This window comes from Aricia agestis, chromosome 6 (genome assembly GCF_905147365.1).
Source record: "Aricia agestis chromosome 6, ilAriAges1.1, whole genome shotgun sequence".
NCBI classification, from domain to species: Eukaryota; Metazoa; Arthropoda; class Insecta; order Lepidoptera; family Lycaenidae; genus Aricia; species Aricia agestis.
Window position 1 is genome coordinate 7635766 of NC_056411.1, and position 4608 is coordinate 7640373.

Below are 4608 nucleotides of genomic sequence, written 5' to 3' on the forward strand. Positions count from 1 at the left end.
AGACGAAGTGCGAGTGTAAAGGCCGTATCATAGTACATCAAAATCGGTCCAACTTTTTAGATGCTACGAATTACGATGTCATGAACAGAAACACAGACATGCGGTCAAACCCCTCTTGTTTAGTCTATTGCCTTGTCGAGAATTTACAAAAATAAGGTTTTTTTACAGAATGGTCAAACTACACAAAACTATTAAGGCCCGAAATATTACTAACTAATCACGTCGGCCACGATGGATAACCATGATTGACGGAATGATAGCGCAGCTGTCAGTATGTACTATCAGAGTTAAGTTGTCAAAACTCAAACCCATCCTGACCGTAAACAACTAACATTGAATTGACATATTATGCCGACCACATGACGTAGGTTCGCCAACTGCCAGGAATCAATTTCCTCGATGGTACAATTGACGTCGATCATGGCGAGTTGACGAGTGTGGTTTGTAAGCGCCTATAGTTGTCCATCATGGTATGCCATGAGTGGAGAGACCATATTAGAAAATAGAAACTACGTGCATGTTATGACAAATATACTTTGTAACTTTTGGTTGTAAACTGTATTCGCATTTCATGAAATGTGTCCACAAATAACAAAATTTCAGAAACAATATTATCAAGCGAAGTTCGAACCTAAGGACTGTTTATCGAAGCATCCTGTTTACTTTATTTTAATATTCAAACTTTCATCATTAAACACATATAACTATATAAATATAAAACAAAATAGCGAAGCGTTTTATAGCGACCATAACAATAAATGGATGGCCACATTATTTATTGTTATTGCCAAGACATCGCTACAACTTGGGAAATAAAGTATTGTTTACAATGTCCAATACGTACCACTTAGGGGCGCAGTTCAAAACTAAGTTTTATCCCGATAATAATACAATTTATATTGCATTGACCCGGCGTAATGCAGGTGTAATAAACAATCTGGTTAACCGTCCGAATTAACAAAGTATCTGTCAATGAGAGTACCGGAACGTTACAGAGATACATGCCTAGATGCGCCCAGTTAATTTTACCGAGAATTTACATAATTAAAATGTTTTAATGCTGAACGCATTCCAGTGTCATTTACCATCGAGGAATTTGATTTTAGGCATTTAGCCCGGCCGCACATTGTCCGAATTCTGATCAGAAACAGTTGAATTTCACACTATCCGAAATATCCTTCCGGCGAGTTTGAGCTCACTCGGCTCAGTACAAAATGTAAGAGACAGCGCGGACGTTCAACTGTTTCTAATCAGAAATGTCGTACAATGTGCGGCCGGGCTTAACGGCCCTACGTCATTTGGTCGGCTTATGTCAATTCAATGTTAGCTATGATCGTTCTGATGGATATAACTTAAGGGCCGCGATACACCGGAATGGCAGCGGCGAGGCAAGCACGGCAAGTCTATGGGCGGCCGTAGACTTCTCAAGCGATATTGTGTATTACAATAATGAAGATAAAGTTTAAAGTCATATGAAACCGAAATTGCTCGCCTCGCCGCTGACATTCCGGTGTAGCGCAGCCCTAACGCGACTAAATTACTGAGGTCCGCCATTTAAACCTAGTTTGTTCTCGTAGGGGGCTAAAAGAGAAATGCAAGTGCTATCTAGCGTTATGCTAGCGATGTCCTATACCACATGTGTTAGACGCACATAGGTATCTAATCCATCAAAAGATGCCAAAATTGCAGTTCCCCTCGTCTTTCCCATGAATGCCAGTTCCATCGGCCACCGCAATCGAAATCGAATCTATTATTCTAGGATCGGGGCAAGCAGATCGAAAAACGTCACAGGCGGTTAGTCCACTGCCGCCGACACCGGGACGTCACCGACAAAATTCAGATAAAATGCCACATTATGACCTAGGCTATAGGTTTCATTTTGCTCTACGCGACAAAGCGGCGGCGGTGTGGGTCGCTAGACCAATATCGGAAACTAGAAAATGAAACCTATAGTTTAAGCAGAGTAAACAGAACCAACGAGTAGGCCGACTCAGAAGCACAAAGTTAATATACGAATAGAGAAACAAAGGCCTGAGCAAGCGAGATGTCACTATCAGTAACACTGCGTCGTAAAAAGAGACGTGTGGTATATTAACTTTATGCTCAGAAGAGATCTCAGACATAGTATGTCATATCGGCCGGCGCGCGCAGTACTAATGCGTTAACCAGCATGGTGAAACCAAAGAATTCTATTTAAACTGAGGGTGAAACATGTTCAAATTGACACTTGCGCCCAACTCGCCCGCAAACGGGCGAATATATCGCCCGTTTGCTTGAAGTCAAAGTACTCCTAAAGTTCTGTCTACTCTGGTTTAAGTCATAAAGTGGCATCAGATCTTTTATCGGTGACGTCTAATGCCGCAGCCGCACATGCGTCTATCGTACGAAGCTTCGTGCTATGAGACGATACAATCGTCCAATGGTATCGTTTTGAGCACAAAGCACTACGCAGGTCCAGCCCGGGCATAAGTGACGGCGGCGATGGACAAACGTCATATGGACTTTCCAATCTCGCTTCTTTTTTTCGTTCACGCGACATACGGCAGGCCACCGCGTTCAATTTTCTAGTACCTAGGCTGTTTGTGAGTTGTTATCGCGCTGCAGCCCAATTCTAACTATCTACTCGTGTCGCATTCCGACACACGGTATATTGCGCATGAGTGAGTGGGACAGTACTACATTAATCCTAAAGTAAAAGGATTACGATACTCATGATTCGTACCTTCGGTAAGATAAAGGCATGAGTGCTAACGTTTTCAAAAGGATTTGTGCCCTTTGTCTTACCGAAAGCACGATATGACTACGATCTTGAATTATTGACTTTTGATTGAATATCTATATATATAAAACTCAAAGGTGATCTATCAACTGACTGACATGGTGATCTATCAACGCACAGCCCAAACCACTGGACGGATCGGGCTTTTGCATGCAGGTAGATGTTATGAATTCCAACCCCAAGGGGTTAAAATAGGGGATGAAAGTTTGTATATATAATAATACTTCTTAACGCGAGCGAAGCCGCGGGCAAGAGCTCGTATAATATAATATTTTAAGACTTCACTACTCGTATTTTCCGCTGCTATGTTTTGTATATTTTAATATGACAAAAAGGTACCTAATCACGTTTTCTAATCTATATTTAAATATGTATTGTTTAGACCATGTAAGCAGAAAATCAATCTTTTCTCATTACCTGGGAGATCTAGCTTCAAGTGCTTCTAGTGAAAAATAAAATATGTGCATACTTATCATAGAGTTATGAATAAAAAAAAGAGAAATAGTAAATAGTGAAACAGAAAGAAGAGAGGCAATATTCTACGAACTCAACTTAAAAACGTACTTCTAAACTATAAAAGCACTGGCAGGCACTGGCCCATATAAATGGTACTTACTGAAAATATTGAAAATAAAACGGAAAATATGATATCCGTCTGAACCCAGTAGTAAACATTCATCGAGCAATAAACCTAGCCTAGCAAAATATTCAATAAAATTTCAATATGATTTACACTACTATACGGACTTTTCCCCTTGTGCCTATTTCATACCATCTATTCCACGAATACGATTCATATAAATCACGACTTAGTGCTTTCAAATGAAATCCTATGGCACATGGAACCATACATTTTGACGCATATAATGTAGGTAGATTAATAGATAATGTTCGTCCGTCCTCACGTAATCTTCTGTATTAAAATTGCTATCTAGAATTTCTAGATCCATCTATAATAATAAAAATTAGTATCTAGTCCTGTATTATATATGTTTGATATAATATTATGTAAATATATTATATAAGTACCCTTACTTTGCTGTATGTTTTTACCATAAGTTTGCGGAGATTTCCTCCAAGTTTGACCTTTTCGCCTTATCTTTACTTATCTCTACTTTAATATACGCTTTTATCTGAGCGAGCTTTTACCTTCAATAACTTTTCTCAAAGTAAACTCAAAAGTTTTTATATATCATGATTATTTTATTACTATCTCTTTTATTTATTTTTCATATTTTGGTATCGAAGAGAATTTGGCTAGTCAGCTTAATTTAAGCTCCATTTAAGCTTCGTTACAAGAAGCTTAAATGGAGCTTAAATTATAGCCCGGTAAAATGTACGTTTTCCATACGATAAGTATGGAAAACGTACATTTTACCGGGATAAAAATTATACCGTATCTTCTTCCAGGACTTGCGTAAGCCGCATTTTATTAAAGTCGCTTCAGTGGATTAAGCGTAAAAAGATAGTCAGACGCACTTTCGGATTTATTATATTAACATGCAAATACAAATAATCTTAAGACCTTTGTAACTCATTCTAGCAATAAATAATTTCTGATTCTGATTCTATCGATGATCTAATCGTTTCAAGCAGTGGCCCCGTGCCGGTTCTTCTCGCCGGGTTGGTTCCCGAAGCGGTGGTAGGCCTAATAGACGTTCTAAAAGTGGTAACTTTGTTAACCTATTTAGAAATAAATATTTTGATTTTGAAGCAGATGATGATGATGATTAAAATCGGTCGCAAGTGGAGCAGTACTGAGCAATAATATTCCCCGCTAACCGCGCGTATTTATTAGCGAGCCACTTCCGTTTCCGCCGGGGCGTGAT